This window comes from Camellia sinensis, chromosome 8, assembly GCF_055761805.1.
Source record: "Camellia sinensis isolate YWXY chromosome 8, ASM5576180v1, whole genome shotgun sequence".
Taxonomy (NCBI): Eukaryota; Viridiplantae; Streptophyta; class Magnoliopsida; order Ericales; family Theaceae; genus Camellia; species Camellia sinensis.
Genome location: NC_138968.1, coordinates 61,703,897 through 61,723,876, shown reverse-complemented (window position 1 = coordinate 61,723,876; position 19,980 = coordinate 61,703,897). Strand labels below are relative to the sequence as shown.

At 32.8% G+C, this 19,980-nt stretch overlaps 2 long non-coding RNA genes across 2 annotated transcripts; both read right to left on the bottom strand.

Annotated features, from left to right (window-relative positions):
* Positions 1-4,324: 4,324 nt before the first annotated feature.
* LOC145796951 (uncharacterized) lies at positions 4,325-6,448 on the bottom strand. Its single transcript, XR_014337744.1, has 3 exons — positions 6,255-6,448; positions 5,470-5,545; positions 4,325-4,638 (listed from the first exon to the last, which is right to left on the bottom strand). It is a non-coding gene; the product is annotated as an uncharacterized LOC145796951 (long non-coding RNA).
* A 3,751-nt stretch (positions 6,449-10,199) lies between these two features.
* LOC145796950 (uncharacterized) lies at positions 10,200-12,331 on the bottom strand. The gene is made up of 3 exons (XR_014337743.1): positions 12,107-12,331; positions 11,322-11,397; positions 10,200-10,490 (listed from the first exon to the last, which is right to left on the bottom strand). It is a non-coding gene; the product is annotated as an uncharacterized LOC145796950 (long non-coding RNA).
* Positions 12,332-19,980: the final 7,649 nt, after the last annotated feature.

Below are 19,980 nucleotides of genomic sequence, written 5' to 3'. Positions count from 1 at the left end.
GAAATAGTGGCCGGCAACCACTTTTTAAGGTCCTCCCATGTGTGTACATCACAGATATGTGGTTCAAAGTTCAAGAAAAAGGGCCCAGGTTGTTCAACATTAGCCCGGAAGGAGGGGTTCAAAAGGGTCAGGCAACATTACTGGTCGGCCACCAACTTTTAGGATCCTCCCAAGTGTGTACATCACAGATATGTGGTTCAAAGTTCAAGAAAGTGGCCCCGAGGTGTTCAACATTAGCCCAGAAGTGTGAAAAACGGGCGTCGGAGGGCGTCGGAGGGCGTCGGAGGATATATAACTGGTTGCTGCAACAATTACTGGCCTCCCACCCTTTAGTGACCTTCCCAGTGATAAAACAGAGGTACCTGCCAAAAATGAACAAAAACCGATGCAAAACGAATGTTCGGGGACCAAAACACGCAGTTCGGGATCCCAAAAATGAGTCGTCAAGCACCGAAAGTGGCATTCGGGCACGAAGTGGGTTTCTCAGACCCCAGTGTCCCTCAAAAGGGAGTAGAAAGGAAGTATGCCAGAAATCAGAACAAACAGAGATGGTTAGGTGGTCCCGAACCGAGGCACACGGCCAACGGTCCCGAAAAACCGAAAACCGGACTCCGAAATGGGCAAAATGGCCTGCGGCCACAAAATGTATCCCACGGCCACTGAGAGATGGTCTGCGGGACCTCTCCCTCCCCTCAGGAAAAGAAACAGTGAAAATCGAGCTTGGTTCGCAAACCGAGGCAAAGCACAAAAGAGGGTTCGGAAGTCCGGAGGCAGGGCTCACGGCCGTGACTCTGAAACTTCTGAACGAGCACATTATGTAATATCACCAAGCGCTCAATCAGTGACGTCTGAGTCTTAAGGTCGGTCAAAAATGAGGTGTCTACAACTGCCTAGGTTGGTTTCAGATCATTACCCGATAGTGCTTATGGAAGATGAGAGGGACTGGGGTCCTAAACCTTTCAAATTCTTAAATGCCTGGTTATTGCACTCACAATTCACATCTTTTGTGGAGAATACATGGAAGGAGTTACAGATTCAAGAGACTGCTGGGGTCACTCTGCTAAGGAAATTACAAGCTTTAAAGATGGTACTAAAACAATGGAATAAAGAAGTATATGGTAATACTGCAGCTCAACTAAAAGCATCAGAAGATAAACTGAATGCACTTGATTTGAGGGCTGAGGTAAGACCTCTGGAGGATGCTGAAATCAAACAAAAAAGTGAAGCAAGGAATGAGATGTGGAGATTAAGTAGAATGCTGGAATGGGAATGGCTTCAAAAGTCAAGGCTCGACTGGAATATGAAAGGTGATAGGAACACAAGATATTTTCATGTCATGGCTACTAGTAGACAAAATAAAAATGCCCTCAACTCCATTGTTGTAGGGGAGGTGGCAATTGAGGAACCAATTCAGGTCAAAATTGAGGTATGGTCACATTTTACAAACCAGTTTTCAGAAGAGTGGAGACTTAGACCTGTAATAGGTGGGGAGTTTAAAAGTGTAAGGCAAAGTGATTCATTTCATATACTAGAGTCAGAATTTTCAGCAGTGGAGGTTTGGGAAGCCGTCAAGGACTGTAATGGCAACAAAGCTCCGGGGCCAGATGGTTTCAACTTGCTATTTTTTCAGAAATTCTGGAAGGTGCTCAAAGAAGATGTGATGCTCTTTTTCGCAGATTTTCATGCCAGGGGCAGATTGGCTAATGGCTTTAACAGTTCTTTCATCACCCTTATACCTAAGAAAATTGATGCAGCCAACTTAAGTGAGTTTAGACCCATTAGTCTTATAGGGTCAGTGTGTAAAATACTTTCCAAGGTTCTTGCTAGTAGACTAAAAAAAGTCATGGCAAATGTAATTGGTGAAGCACAATCAGCATTCCTTGGAGGTAGAAACATACTCGATGGGGCTTTGATTGCAAATGAAATAGTGGATGGGTGGAAAAAAACCAAGAGAAAATGGCTAATTTTCAAGATTGATTTTGAGAAGGCTTATGATTCACTAAACTGGGAATTCCTATTCTCAATGCTATCTAGCTTTGGCTTTGGAGCGAAGTGGATCTCTTGGATAAAAAGTTGTCTCTCTTCAGCTAGAATCTCCATCCTCATTAATGGCTCACCAACTAAGGCGTTCAGTCCTGAAAAAAGGTCTCAGACAAGGGGACCCACTATCCCTCTTCCTTTTCAACTTGGCTGCAGAAGGATTGAACATGTTACTGATGAGAGCTAGGGAGTTGGGGCTGCTAAAAGGAGTAGTTTTTGGTGACAATAATGTGGTTGTGTCACATCTTCAATTTGCAGATGATTCTTTGTTGTTTTGTGATGCTGTATGGTCAGAAGTGCTTAATTTAAAAAAGATCCTTAGGTGTTTTGAAATTGTTTCACGGCTTAAAATAAATTACCACAAAAGTGTGGTTTGTGGGTTTGGTATCTCTGAATCTGGGCTTCATGAGTTCGCAGGTATGCTAAACTGTAAAGTTAAGTCAGCACCAATCAAGTATCTGGGGTTGCCACTGGGAGCAAGCCCCCATAGAAAGGTGTTCTGGAAGCCTGTCTTGGATAGGATAAAGCACAGGCTTGCTGGTTGGAAGAGGAGACTTCTTTCCTTTGCAGGAAGATTAACACTAATTAAATCAGTGTTATCTAGTCTTCCGGTGTACTACCTCTCTCTGTTCAAAATTCCAGAAGGGATAGCAAAAGAAATTGAAAAGTTACAAGCTTCATTCCTGTGGGGTGGAGTTGAACTTAAGAGAAAAGTTCATCTAGTGAGATGGGATGAGGTAACTAAAAGTACTAAGCAAGGGGGATTGGGTGTTAGAAGAATCAGAGACATGAATGTTTGTTTATTAATGAAGTGGTGGTGGAGGTATGCCAATGAGGAACAAGCTCTGTGGAAGCTGGTGTTAGTCTGCAAATACAAAGCTGAAGGTGGAAATTGGCGTCCAGATATTTATTCAGGAGGTAGAGTATCCAAGATTTTGGGTGATATATTGGTGGTAGCAAATCAAAAAGTCAGCCTTCTGTAATTTTATATTAATAACCTTCAGATTAGAGTGGGTAATGGTTGTAGAGTGTCCTTCTGGCATGATTGCTGGACTGGTGGAGCTAGCCTCAAAGAATCTTTCCCTAGATTGTTCAGGTTGTCAAATGAGAAGGATTGGACTCTCAGGGATTATGCTGATAAAAGGGGTAACTCTGAAAATTGGGTGATTAGCTTTAGAAGGGCCTTATTTCAATGGGAACAAGAAGAACTCCTCAATCTGAACCTCTATACCAGACCTAGTCCTGTCTTGAATCTGCTTGTGAAAGACAGAGTTTTGTGGTTAGCTTCCAAATCTGGTCAGTCTTTTGTCTCAACCTTATACAAGCATACTGATTTTGAGCATGGTGAAGTCAATAACTCTAGCAGATTAGTGTGGATCAAGTACCTTCCACCTAAAGTTCAATTTTTTGGATGGCTTGCATGGAAGTATAAGGTAAAAACTTCAGTGTTCTTGCACAGAATTGGTGTGCTGGAGGATAGTGCTGCCACTGTCTGTATTTTCTGCAAAGCTGAACAAGAAACAGTTGAACATGTGCTGATCTGGTGCCCTTCGATCTGGAGAGTTTGGACTGGTCTCCTGCAATGGTGGGGAGCCCTTTGGGTAGTGCCTCAAACTGTTGATGGCTTACTGCAGTGGTGGGCTGGTAGCAAGGTCATGAAAGCTGAAAAAATAATTTGGAATGCTATCCCCTTGGTGGCTCTCTGGTCCATTTGGAAGCACAGGAACGAGTGCATCTTCCAAGATACTCAACCTAACATGGAAGAACTTCTTGAAGTTATCATTATTAGGCTTGCAATCTGGTTAAAATCCACGTCCTCAGATCTTCCTTTTTCTGTAACTGATTTTCTGCATAATCTGGAGTAAATCAGATTTTGTTTGGGTAGGAGAATGTAAGGTTGTATTATCTAAAGGGTCTGTTCTGTTCTATTATGATGGTTGCTGCTGGTGGCCTGAAATGGTATGGTTTGGCCTGGTGCTGCTTTGCTCAAGGGTCAGTTTCTGTTCAAAAAAATATATATATTACATGTGTATCTCAATTGGTTTGTGTGAGAGTAGTGCATCTGTGGCAAAGGAATTGTTGGGTATGGTAGGTGTGAAGTAATAGGGCTGTTGTGGTGTGTTTTGATGATTAGATATGTAGGGATATTATTTAGATTTCTATGTATGTAACGACCCAATCTTGGCAAGGCAAAACCCTGCCAAGAGGGTGCACCTCAAACGCTATAGCACCTTTACACCACAATTCCTGTATAATTCTTACATCACATCACCACATCACCAAAAGTGCATAAGACCTTTCAATTGCCTAACATATATGAGATGATCTATTCAAAGACAAAAAAGTATTATCATGCTACAAGATAGTTCCCAAGCATTTCCTCCCCAAAAAAAATATAATACATACTAATCACGAATCCATCAATACATCCAACTTCATAAGCAATATTTGCAATCAACCTCCTTCATAAAAAAAAAGGGTAAGCTTACATCCTAGAATGACCCTAAGCAAAACCTCAACCACAAGATGCCCACCTGTGATCCTTCAAAAAAATTCTAGTCTTCCAAGTTGAGGCGAGCCACACAAAAGTCTATGAATCTGAAAAAAAATTATTTAAAAGAATGAGCTAAAGCCCAATGAGTATACCAATACCATGGAGTTATAAAACTTGCTCCTACCAATAGGGTTCAAAATAAAGATACTAAACATAAGAGCTTAATTGGACTTAAATTTATACAAAATAAAAATAAAAATGATGAAATACAATTTTCATAAAACGTTATCAAGATTTTTCCAAGGAATCTCATAAGGCAGAAAAAAAAATACATTTGGATAATGAAAGTAAACAAAAAATATAACTTTTCAATACATTAAGATTTCCTGTCCATCATACAATCCACTACATAGCCTTAGGATCGCGTTACCTCGCGACTTAGGTGGTGACGGTACCGTTACCCAAAACATAACCATAGGAACATAGCTCATGTCATCGTAGCACTTCAATTCTCGTTTCAATGTTTCGGTCCCCGGGACCCCTTATACATACAACGACCCTTATGGTCCTTAAAACATTTCGGTCCCCAGGACCCCAAAGCATTTTGGCCCTTGTGGCCCCAAAGGCTATATTCGGTTATATGATCAATAAAATAAATACCCTCACATAACATTTCACTGTCATTCAATCATCATCATCATAAAATTTGAAAGACTCAACTTAAATAAATTCTCATAAAAAAATTAATGCTTCATTATACAAATGAAATCATATCTTTATTAAAACTCAACCCTTGGCCTCAATAAATTTTTAGATTTTCTTTTTATACATATATCATGATGAAATGTATTATTCATTTCCTTTAATTCAAAAATTATTTTCAAACTTTGTAATAAAGATAGAGGTAAGGTAATTTCCATGGTAAGTATACTCACCTCCAAATTAGCAAAAGCATAGATTGAAACTCTACGAATTAATTCCCAAGAGGTGTAGAGACGCCTCCCTCCAGTCCTAACAATTGGTAAATAGGATCTAAAATTAAGGAAAAACTTTCAATGAAAATTACAACATCTACAAAATTTATCCTAAATAAGACATGCTATGGAATGACAAGCTAAAGAACTCCTCCAACTTCAAGTCACCCAAACAAACTTCTTACCCAATCTCCACAACACCCATCCTTTGTACATTTTTTTGAGCTAATAAACTTTTTAAATATCCAATCAATTTATATGCACAATACCACCATCAATTAACTACAAAAGTCAAAAATCAACATTTTCATAAACTCAACAACTTAAGTAAAACCACTTCAATCATTTATAAAATTCCTCCATAGAACATAGAGATACCCAATCTACCATTTATCAAGTCAATTTCAACATATAAATTTCCTAACACCAAAATCCCCAATTTTTACATCACATTCAAACCCTAGATTAACCCAAATCTTAATCTCCAAAACAACCATCAAATTGATCATTTTTCTACATGTAAAACACTCATAGAAACTGATTGAGAGTATAAAACTCAACAATCAAACCCAAATCATAATAGATCTAAAATAGAAAAATTTCATCATCTTTAACTCAAAATATGTAAAACCCAATTTAAATAATTAATCTTCAAATCTTCATTTTTAATCCTCTAAAAATCCATCTTGAATCAATTTATGTCTAGATTATTTTAACTATACTAAAAAAAAGATGAAATTTCTTACCTTATGATGATTTTTCCACAATTTTTTTTTTGCTTGACTCTTGGTATCCCACAAAACCCTCTTCTCCTTTGTTCTTCCTTCAATTCTCAAGCCTTGAGTTCCTTCCTTCTCTCTCTCTCTCTCTCTCTCTCTCTCTCTGGGCCTTTCTCTCTTTACGACTCAAGCTCTCTTCCTGAATGTCAAAGAATGAATTCAATGGGCTCTATCTAATACAACGTATAAACAATGAATAAACACACACACAGCCTTCTTTTCACATCCAGATTTTCTCAACGCACACACACCCACAAACACACCCAATTCTAGATTATTCTACAATTTACTGTATGATCAAAATTAATTTAACTAAGCAACACTTAAACTTAATAAATCTTGATTAACACATAATTAAATCAATCATGACTAATCCCAAATCCCACTTAATTTAATTAGTCTAATTTGACTTCCTTTAGAGCCCAATTAATAATATTTAAATTTATTAATCTGAATCAGATTTTTTTTTTTTTTTTTAATCAAACTCCCAAAAGGCTCCAAATATTAAATTAAACTTATTGTCATCATCAATTTGATTTCTCAAACCATTTAGGCCTTCAATTTCTAATCAGATTCCAAATTTTCGTCAATAAATTACATATTCAAATTGGACACCCCATAAATAAATTTAATTCGTAATAATCACAATTCTCAATCCTCATAATTTAATTAACCTAATTAACTCCAATTCAGACCTAAGTAATCGAATCTCAATTCTACTAAACTGAATCGAACATTTAATTAAACTCCCAAATGGGTCCGTAATTAAAAATTAAATTGATTCAACTTCTTAATTTCACGTCCTTAAGCCATTTGGACCCTTAATTTCTAATTGCAAAATAAATCTTTAAAAGAATCATATACGAATCAGATTCCACAATTATCATAAATCCCAAACTAAATTAGGATAACGACTAATTAAAATCCCAAATCTCCTTAATTAACCAAATATAAAATATTATACGTGGCGGGGTTGTCACAATCTCTCCCCCTTAGAAAGTTTGGTCCTCCAAACTTAAGTCACTTGTACTTAAAAACGAATCAAATAGCTTTGCTTCATTTCATTCCTCCTTTCGAAGTAACTTTCTTACCATTCGATTTTCTCATCACAGGAGTTCGACTCATTCTCATTTATTTGTTGGTTAATAACCCAAATAGGTGATTCATCATAATCTATATTGTCATCAAGGGTCATTCAGTAATCAATAATATGTACTAGACCTTGAAATCAACCTCATAACATTAAACCATGAAACATATTAATCACAATGTACTATTCTCGTCAATCACTTAATTCATATACTTCTAGTCATCCATTCACATGTCTCCAATAATTCACATATCGCCAAATAATCCACACGTCTCCAATTCATTGAGGATCAATCACAAATGATATTCGTGATCCAACTTAACTTCAAATAAATCAAAATACTCCATTATTGACATCTCATATGAAGTCTCCAAAATAGACTAAGTATTTAACACAGCCTTAATGACAAATTCAATTTTTTTTTTTTTTTTGGGTCCACAAATACTCGGACCACAATGGCCTTATTGACAAATCAAATAGGCTGGGGTTTTACTCCATTGGTTCCACAAAATAACTGTTTAATCTCAAAAGTCAAAGACGACTCGCTTAGGTGTATGATCACATCCACTTGAGAGATAGAAAATCCATTCACTCAAAACGTTACATTCTAGGGTCCATATTGAACCATAATCATAGTACAAGTTCCCAAGTAATATAATTCTCTAACTAACGAAAAAAACATTTTTTATTTAGTTATTTATTATTATATAATAATATTTCCAATGATACATTCAGCTTATAACAATTAGCTTCAAATGAATGGATGGGTCTTGAATCAATTAACGTGTGGACACTTTACTCACAATTAGTTGAGGTACCCGAAATAACAATCTTATTCTAATTGTCTTAACAATCTCATATTGGGCTCCAAATGCCTAAGCAAATAAATTCTAAATTGTCCAATTCTCTTGTATGCATGTATAACTTACTTCAACCATCCAGTAGCATCAAAGCTATCATCAAAGTATTTTGAAACCAAATTTTATCTTTCTCAATCCTTTGCAAGTTAGTCAATTCAAATTCTTTGTCCTAAGAGGTTCTTAAGAAATATGCATTTATAACTTCGGCAAAAATATTTTCTTGCTTTTCATTTCGCAATAACTCTTCTAAGTAGTAGTACTAGATACAGGCTTCTTTACAATAAATCTAAGTCTTGGTCATACTCTAATATTCTTAGCATTTTCAGATGGAGTTCCAAAATCCAAGTAAATGTATCTTATGTCTGCCAAACATTAGGTAGGAAAGATTCACATATCCCAAAACATATATGATATAACAACTCAAAATTCCATACACATGCTTGAAGTGCTCCTTTACTTAGCAATTGGGTTAGAAACTAATCTTTAAACTGACTGGCTGACTTGAAATCTCCTTAAAATTTTATTACTCCTAAATAATCCTTCGTTAGTTGTTCTATCTCTCCATATTTGTAGTATGCTCTTAAAATTCGATGATATACCCCGTTATAATATTTGCAACAAATCGAACATTTGGGGAATGAACTTATATCTTGCTTAAAATTTCTTACCACTCCAAACTTTGCTTAACACTTAATACTCTGCTTCTCAAACATATTATGTAATTCCTTCTTTGACTTAACACTTTACTTTTCTTATAATCTTGCAGTTTCCCATAGCATTATTGCCTAGCTTTCATTATATTTCTTAACACTTCCTCTATTTTGCCCAATTGCTCCAACATAGACTCAACTTCCATTTCGTTCTTTCTTCTCATTATCTTTTCTTAGAGTCACAAGACAAGATAGATAGCATTCGGGGTAATATTGGATAACCTAAATCATACATCACAAATTCAACCATAATTAAACAATTCTTTTTTTTTTTTGCAAAGAGATTGGTAGGGCAACCTATTCATTCCCATGAAGTTGATCAAGAATTTCCGATTCGAAACTATGTTGGCCGAACGTGATTCTAATCGGACTTTCAAGGTCATCAACATAAGTATGAACTTCCATGGTTCATATAGTAGGTCCTTCACCAAAATAGCATATCATCTTCATATCAAATAGTTTTCTAACTCTCAATCACCATAGTTCGACACACTTCATTAATCATCAAATACTTTAACTTCCTAAAATGTTCTCATAGTCTAATTTTACATTTAACCACATAGCCTTCCTAACTTCCATCAAAAACTTTTAATTCTGTTTAATACTGTGTTCACATGAATCAATATGCATGTACTCACCAATGTGCTATGATCAAAAATTACATTTCCCTTACAGCATAAAAAGAAAGTTTCACAATAACTCTTTATCTTCAACACTAAACTTGTTGAACACACATATCCCAGTCCTTCTTAATCATTGAAATTCCAAAATAACCTTTAGTTCTTATAATACTACATTCTCGCAGATCATTATACTTGTACTCACTAATATTTACTTATAATGTGAAAAAGTTCCTCAATAGTTCTTGGCTCTTAGCCTCAATACCACACTTATTAAACAAACACATTTCGGTCCTCTTATAAGCAACAAAATACCCTACAACTCTTAATTCTTGGTTTTAATACTTAAATCTATTACACAAACACATATATTCCCAAGTGCACAACTTATCACTTACTTATTAGATGCATGCAACTTAATTCCGTTCTAGACATTCTAACGCTCAATGGACTCGTGTGTGAGATATTAACTCGTGCTCTGATACCAAAAATGTAACGACCCAATCTTGGCAAGGCAAAACCCTGCCAAGAGGGTGCACCTCAAACGCTATAGCACCTTTACACCACAATTCCTGTATAATTCTTACATCACATCACCACATCACCAAAAGTGCATAAGACCTTTCAATTGCCTAACATATATGAGATGATCTATTCAAAGACAAAAAAGTATTATCATGCTACAAGATAGTTCCCAAGCATTTCCTCCCCAAAAAAAATATAATACATACTAATCACGAATCCATCAATACATCCAACTTCATAAGCAATATTTGCAATCAACCTCCTTCATAAAAAAAAAGGGTAAGCTTACATCCTAGAATGACCCTAAGCAAAACCTCAACCACAAGATGCCCACCTGTGATCCTTCAAAAAAATTCTAGTCTTCCAAGTTGAGGCGAGCCACACAAAAGTCTATGAATCTGAAAAAAAATTATTTAAAAGAATGAGCTAAAGCCCAATGAGTATACCAATACCATGGAGTTATAAAACTTGCTCCTACCAATAGGGTTCAAAATAAAGATACTAAACATAAGAGCTTAATTGGACTTAAATTTATACAAAATAAAAATAAAAATGATGAAATACAATTTTCATAAAACGTTATCAAGATTTTTCCAAGGAATCTCATAAGGCAGAAAAAAAAATACATTTGGATAATGAAAGTAAACAAAAAATATAACTTTTCAATACATTAAGATTTCCTGTCCATCATACAATCCACTACATAGCCTTAGGATCGCGTTACCTCGCGACTTAGGTGGTGACGGTACCGTTACCCAAAACATAACCATAGGAACATAGCTCATGTCATCGTAGCACTTCAATTCTCGTTTCAATGTTTCGGTCCCCGGGACCCCTTATACATACAACGACCCTTATGGTCCTTAAAACATTTCGGTCCCCAGGACCCCAAAGCATTTTGGCCCTTGTGGCCCCAAAGGCTATATTCGGTTATATGATCAATAAAATAAATACCCTCACATAACATTTCACTGTCATTCAATCATCATCATCATAAAATTTGAAAGACTCAACTTAAATAAATTCTCATAAAAAAATTAATGCTTCATTATACAAATGAAATCATATCTTTATTAAAACTCAACCCTTGGCCTCAATAAATTTTTAGATTTTCTTTTTATACATATATCATGATGAAATGTATTATTCATTTCCTTTAATTCAAAAATTATTTTCAAACTTTGTAATAAAGATAGAGGTAAGGTAATTTCCATGGTAAGTATACTCACCTCCAAATTAGCAAAAGCATAGATTGAAACTCTACGAATTAATTCCCAAGAGGTGTAGAGACGCCTCCCTCCAGTCCTAACAATTGGTAAATAGGATCTAAAATTAAGGAAAAACTTTCAATGAAAATTACAACATCTACAAAATTTATCCTAAATAAGACATGCTATGGAATGACAAGCTAAAGAACTCCTCCAACTTCAAGTCACCCAAACAAACTTCTTACCCAATCTCCACAACACCCATCCCTTGTACATTTTTTTGAGCTAATAAACTTTTTAAATATCCAATCAATTTATATGCACAATACCACCATCAATTAACTACAAAAGTCAAAAATCAACATTTTCATAAACTCAACAACTTAAGTAAAACCACTTCAATCATTTATAAAATTCCTCCATAGAACATAGAGATACCCAATCTACCATTTATCAAGTCAATTTCAACATATAAATTTCCTAACACCAAAATCCCCAATTTTTACATCACATTCAAACCCTAGATTAACCCAAATCTTAATCTCCAAAACAACCATCAAATTGATCATTTTTCTACATGTAAAACACTCATAGAAACTGATTGAGAGTATAAAACTCAACAATCAAACCCAAATCATAATAGATCTAAAATAGAAAAATTTCATCATCTTTAACTCAAAATATGTAAAACCCAATTTAAATAATTAATCTTCAAATCTTCATTTTTAATCCTCTAAAAATCCATCTTGAATCAATTTATGTCTAGATTATTTTAACTATACTAAAAAAAAGATGAAATTTCTTACCTTATGATGATTTTTCCACAATTTTTTTTTTTGCTTGACTCTTGGTATCCCACAAAACCCTCTTCTCCTTTGTTCTTCCTTCAATTCTCAAGCCTTGAGTTCCTTCCTTCTCTCTCTCTCTCTCTCTCTCTCTCTCTCTGGGCCTTTCTCTCTTTACGACTCAAGCTCTCTTCCTGAATGTCAAAGAATGAATTCAATGGGCTCTATCTAATACAACGTATAAACAATGAATAAACACACACACAGCCTTCTTTTCACATCCAGATTTTCTCAACGCACACACACCCACAAACACACCCAATTCTAGATTATTCTACAATTTACTGTATGATCAAAATTAATTTAACTAAGCAACACTTAAACTTAATAAATCTTGATTAACACATAATTAAATCAATCATGACTAATCCCAAATCCCACTTAATTTAATTAGTCTAATTTGACTTCCTTTAGAGCCCAATTAATAATATTTAAATTTATTAATCTGAATCAGATTTTTTTTTTTTTTTTTAATCAAACTCCCAAAAGGCTCCAAATATTAAATTAAACTTATTGTCATCATCAATTTGATTTCTCAAACCATTTAGGCCTTCAATTTCTAATCAGATTCCAAATTTTCGTCAATAAATTACATATTCAAATTGGACACCCCATAAATAAATTTAATTCGTAATAATCACAATTCTCAATCCTCATAATTTAATTAACCTAATTAACTCCAATTCAGACCTAAGTAATCGAATCTCAATTCTACTAAACTGAATCGAACATTTAATTAAACTCCCAAATGGGTCCGTAATTAAAAATTAAATTGATTCAACTTCTTAATTTCACGTCCTTAAGCCATTTGGACCCTTAATTTCTAATTGCAAAATAAATCTTTAAAAGAATCATATACGAATCAGATTCCACAATTATCATAAATCCCAAACTAAATTAGGATAACGACTAATTAAAATCCCAAATCTCCTTAATTAACCAAATATAAAATATTATACGTGGCGGGGTTGTCACAATGTATGTAACTAAAAATATAAAGGTATGCAGGTGGGGTTTTCTTATTTCTTTATATTTAATTGGTGGATTGGATATGCTACGATGGAGTTAAATTCATGTATAAAGAATGGTGTAATTCTTAGTCTAAAAATTCTATATAGAATCACAAACTTTAAAAATCAAGAAACCATATCAAACGAATTAATTTTGAACTGAAATTTTTACAGTAGATTAATTACATTTTTAATTCCACATTTGAATTTTCTCATAATTTTTGGGAGTCAAAATCTTTATTAACTGGTGCGTTCAAATCTGTCCAGAAAACTAGTGTAAAACAGTAAGTTCGGGAGTGTCGTTCTCTTTGGATATACATCCAAAAATTATCAAATTAGTTCCACTAGAACCGGTTACGAGTTTAGTTTCGTAAATTTTTGGCCTTACATTGATTGCTCGTGTATACTAAGAGAACCATTATTTTCTTTAAAGTGCTGCAGAAAATAATCTAGTTGGATATAATTAATTGTAAAACATTATTTTGACAAGTAAATCAAGTAAAACCAATTGAGTTTGAAACTTAGGATATATTAGTTGTTATCTAGAGGGTTTTGGAATTTTCCAAATAGCGTGTAGTGGGTTTTGTAATTTTCAAAGTTAACAAATAGATTGGAAAAACTTGTTTAAAACTCTGTTTTATCTTAAAGTTACTTTTAGTTAAGTTTCGATCGGAACCCATGTCTTGGGTAATTTTAGACCTTGAAGAACATGAATTTAGGTATTATTTAAGTGTAACGGTGAGTGGGGTTGAGCCGTGTTAGTGCGCTTTAGTGTGGGGTACTTAATTTATTATTCTCTTTAGTATTTTTAAATTAGTGGTGACGTGTAGTCTTCATACTTGGTTTAGGGCACTAGTTGGACTTTCATACTCTATTCGAGAAGTATATTATTTCGTTTACAGGTGAGTAGTTTCATGCTACATATTTTTATAAATGTTCCCCTACCCTGAACTGTTGGAAAATTAAATTGTTGTTTCAAGACTAAACTATTTTGATAAATTATTATATTATCAATAGAATCAAATTATTTCTGAAACATGTGTGAACTTGACATACTGTAAACTATTTGTTTTGGTCTTATGTTTATAATGGTGAACTACCATGTTTTGCGAAACTGATGTGTGTTGATTATTGGGACCATCTGTATATTTTAGTCTAGGGAAATTATTCCACTGTACATGTGTGTGGTGACTTTGGCCACTAGGGAACAGATCCGAGTTGAGCCGTGATGACTCTAGTGCTCAACGATTGTAAGGAAAAGACCTAGGTTAAGCTAGGTGACCTTCAATCGGATCGTCTTAGAGAAAAGGCCAGGTTGCCACCTTGAGGATGACTCTTAGTTCGGTATTAGATCCAACGGGGCTTATAGCCTTGAGAACTGTGTAGCATGTTACTTATTATTTCTTGGTACCCAGAAAATTATTGGTGTTCATGTTGTAATCTGTTTTAATTGAAAAATGTCATTTATCATGTTCTTGAGAGACTTAAGTATTTTAACTGTTGAACTGTGAAACCTTCATTTGAAATAGATTGTCTTTAACAAACTGTATGTCAATCTAGCTTCTGTGATATATATCTTATTTTGGAATTGAACCTTGTTTTCAGAACTCTATTTACTATCCATGTTGCTACTCATTGAGTTATCAGCTGACTTAGTTGTTTATCATTTCCAGGTGTTAGAAGGACTTAGAGTGAACTCATGGAGTAGCGGGGACTCAATTGCATGGACCTCTAGAACATTCATTGATTTTGTTTTAGCTTGTTATGTCAGTTTTGTGCATACATTGTGGTTGAATTTTATTTAGAATTATTTTATTTTGTGGGCGTGTTCCATTTACGATATATTTTTGGAAGTTGGTTATGGTTGGTTTTACCATTTATACTTGTGACTTGTCACTAGATTGGGTCTTGATTTATTTATTTCTGTGCTATCATCACATTTATTCTTTGTGATTTTGAATTTGTATTTAGGCTTACGTGTGCCTTGGGCAAAGGCTCTGTGGGCCACTGCCGGTTATACCCGGGTTTGGTGTGTGACATGAAAGACGAGACTCAATTAACAGTGAGCTGTGTCTACAAAAATTATGTCTATTTTAAAAGGGTTGGGTTATTTCATGTTAGGATTTTAATATGACAAAATTTGAGGGACTTGTGAGCTTCAATACGGATTTCGTTTTGATAATTTGAATCATTCAATTTCTAAGATCCACATTGTATGTTGTTCATGAAAAAATTTAGAGTGATCTAATAATTGTAATATTTTTATTTTATTACATTTGTCTCTAAGAAAATGGATGGTCAATTTTAAATGTATATTTGTCAACCATTTTTTCAAAGACAAATGCAATAAAATAAAAAACAATTATGATTATCGAATCGAACTAATTTTTTTCATAGATGATATATATTACAGACTCTACAAAATGAACGGTTCAAATTATTAACACAGGACCCGTAGTGGGCCCTGTAGGTCCCTTAAGTTTTGTCATGTTGAGATCTTAACATGAGAGAAACTCACTCCAATTTAAAATTTTGCTAAGAATTAAGAATTTTATAAGACTATGAAACCTTTCTAATGCTTGAGTTGGTATTTTATTGATATTTAATCCCATGAGATTGAAAATAAAAGGATTACAAAAATAACAAAGTTATATTCTATATAGAATAAGATTTTTATATAATTTCATAGATTTAATCTCAGCCAATTAATATCATTATATAATGCACAAACAAATTTATCTTATATCTCCAATCTAAAAACACCTCCAACCCACCCAGCATATAATGCAAGTTAGTTAAAACTCTTAGTATAATTATTTTTTTTTTCAATTTTAATGCACTAGGGATATGATTAGTCATTTTGTTCCAATTCACATTCACTAGTTAAATGTAATTAGTCTTTAAAGGTTATGTGAAATTTATTTGATCCTTATGATCCTTCCTTCCATCTTTATAGAGATGTACTAACAATTGAAATACCAATTGTAAATAGAAAAAAATAACTCAATGTTCTTTATCAAACTTAAATATAAAAATCATGCTTTTAATGTAATCTACAAATAAAAGCCTTGCAATACTTTTACCATATAGTAGAAGTGCATCAAATCAAGGCATCTCTCATGACGAACATTTTTTTTTTCTGTAGTAGAACTCAAGCCAATCTATAGATTTGATTATTAAACCATACTATGTGCTCTTTCTTCCTTCTCTCTTAAATTCTATCTCTATCTCTCAACCCAATGCAGTGATTGATTATGATATGTGCCCACGAATCCTTCCCCTCTTCCAATATTTTCTCTATAATGTTTATATGAATGTGTATGTATAGATATTAACGTATTGTTGTATATATTTGAATTGAGAGAGAGCAAGGAGGTTACAAAGATAAGAAAGAGAGGGAGTTGAGTAATTTTAGAATGTGGTTTTGTAATTGTTTGTTTCCATAAGAGAGTAACTGACATTAAGTAACATTTGTAAGGCTTCAGGACACCAAATTTAGTGTTTGCTTTATTAAATAGTATAGATTATAGAGAGGTTGTTTGTAATTACAAAATTGCACTTGAGGGTGTTTTCAAAAATCAAATTTTTGTGACATCCATGCCAAGTTAACACAAGTTTTTTTTTTTTTTTAATATTCTAAATATATATATATATATATATATATTTAGAGAATTGACCCACTTTTCCAACTATTTGGAAAACTAACTTGCTTTTTGAAATCACATTTTCAAAATGTAATTTATGATGACATGATGAAATTGCATGTTCAACATGCGATTTCAAAAAGCAGGTTAGTTTCTCAAATAGTTTGAAAAGTAGGTGAATTCTCTAAATAGTTTTTTTTTTTTTTTTTGGAATATTTAAAAAAAAAAAAAAAACTCAAGTTAACACATAGATAGGGTAGTTTGAAAAATTGAATTTTCGTGACATCCATGCCAAGTTAACCTATATATATAATATTATAGATGTATTAAATAAAAATATCAGATTTTGAAAATGTGAATAATTGAGAATTAAGATTAAATAAATCTAACATTTATGAAAAATGTTTTATATGACATAGTTGAGGGTTAAGATTAAATTTAAAAGAAAATTTCAAAAAAGCCCTCAGAGCTTGACCTTTATAACAAAATAAATTTCAAATTTTTAATTTTATCAATTTAAATCATAATCTTTTGATTTGTTTTTAATCTAAATCACAATATATTTTTGTTAAGTAAAATTGACAGAAAAATAGTATTTTAAATATTAAACTCAATATAGATGTACATAAAATGTCTAAAATACCATTTTTTATTGAGTTTAATAACTAAAATACAAATTTTTCCGTATGTTATACGTTATGAAAATAGGTAGATGGCTTAGATAAAATAAATAAATAAATAATTTAGGATTTAAATCGACAAAATTAAAAAATTATAGGGTTAATTACACTTTGCACCCCTACACTTTGCATCAAATCTCACTTTGGCCCCTATACATGAAATCATGACAGTTAATCCCTACACTTTTGGCCAAATCCCACTTTGGTCCCTACACATGAAATCGTGACAGTCAACCCTCTGCACTTTTACTCAAATCCCACTTTGGTCCTTGCACAAGTGTTAATATCCCTCTTTTGTTGTTTTATTTTTAAATTTTTAACAAAATTTAGTGATGTGACAAAAATGGAACTACGAAACGAGGGTAAGAGAGGAAAATCATCCATATTTTCCACCAATACACTTTGTCCTACGTGATAAACACATGAGAGTTATATAATACAATATATATAGATATATATTATATATATGTTCGTATGGTAAAAATTGGGATGAAAATGCAAGAAAGTAGAGCTTTTGAAATTAAAAAAAAAATGCAACAAAAAAATAAAGAGAAAGAAAGATGAATAGACAGAAGACTGTTACAGTGAAAAATAAAGTTCCGTAATTTCAATTATGCAAAATCCTAGTTTATCTTTTTAATTGTTCACAATTTGTGTTTTATTTTAGCCTCATACAATCATATTTTGATCTAAATTTTAGGATAAAATATAGATGATTTTTCTTTCTTACCCTCGTGTTGTAGTCACATTTTTATCACATGATTATATTCTGTTAAGGATTTAAATAATTGTGTAACAGAAAGAGAACATTGATACTTGTATAGGAACCAAAGTAAGAGTTTACCAAAAGTATAGAAGGTTGACCGTCACAATTTCATATATAGGGACCAAAGTGGAATTTGACCAGAAGTGCAGGGGTTAACCATATGATGTCATGTGTAGGAGCCAAAGTAAGATTTGGTGCAAAGTGCAGGGGTGCAAAGTGTAATTTATCCAAAATTATAATTTATTTTGTTACAACAGTCAAATTCTAGAACTTTTTTGGTAATTTCTCCTAAATCCAACTATTAGCATTGTTTCTCAAATGATGAAATGTGTTCAAACATGAACAATTTCGCTAGACAAAACAGGCTATTTTAGCCACAACAAACAAAACATCACATCCAACCCATAATCATTACACTCTTCTCTCACAAAAAAAGTCAAAAAAGCCAAAAAGCCAAAAAGTCCTTCCCAAACCAAGCTTTTTAGCCCAGGCTAAAATAGCCAAAAAAGCCAAAAAGCCAACCCACTTCCCAAACGGAGGCTAAATACATTAAATTAGTTTTCTAAAAATGTGTTATGTGGCATAGTTGAGGGTATTCACACACAAAATTTTATAAAAAAAAAAATTAAAAAAAAAAAGAAGAAGAAGAAGAAGACATAGTTGAGTGTTAAACTCGAATAAATCTAGTGCTTATAAAAATAAATAAATAAATGTTTATTATGACAGTTAAGGGTTAAGACTGAATAGTTGCAACTAGTGTTGTTGTCGAAATAATGAAATGCCTTTAAGCACGAACATATTTGCTAATTTATTTAAGTTTTTCTTTAGAATAAAGAAAGTACACTTAAGAAGAAAAATGCACCCATTAAATTTTGGAATTAAAATATAATGAAGAAAAATTAAATAATTATGCCAACTTAATTACAAAGTTATATTTCTTTATTTATACTACTAAAATTTAATTTGTATTTAATATATGAATTTATTGGGTGAGCTTAGAATTGTAATATAATTTTAAGATAAAGTTTGGCATAAAACATTCCTCGATGTCAGGTCAAATTTAGCTCGATTTTTTTTTTTTTAATTTTGTTCTAGGTTTGATTGGCCTAAACCCTAATTTGATCCAATTAATGCTCACCCAAAAAAATTTAAGAAAAGGAATTTATTTATTTTACAAAGAATAACTCCCATTTGATAAATATTTTTGTTAATGTTGGCAATCCGAAAAAAAGACTTGACTCTCTGAGAAAAGTAAACTTAGAAATTTGTTTGGAGAATTTGTCAAGAAACATAAATAATGGCTTAGAAACTCCGGTTTCATTTTTGAAATCTATTTTCAGAATTTATAAAAAAATAATAATAATAATAATAATTCGATAAAAATAAATATTTAAAAGATATTTTTATATTTTTAAAAATTATTTCTACATTTAAATAAGATAAAATCATATGAAAATGATGACCATTTTTTATTTTCTACACCTACTTAGTTTTAATTTTTTTTCAAAACGTTAAAAAAAGAATTTTTGTGAAAATCAAACCAAACAAAATTTCATTTGAATGGAATGGATAATAGAATTCATTATTCCAGTAGGCATTACATGGTAGATCCTATTTATGTGATACATGATGATATATGCACATGATCACTTTTTCAATTATATTTGTAACATAAATTTGAATATAATTTTAAAAAAGAAAAGAAAAACAAAAGAAAAAAAAAATATTTCGGGCA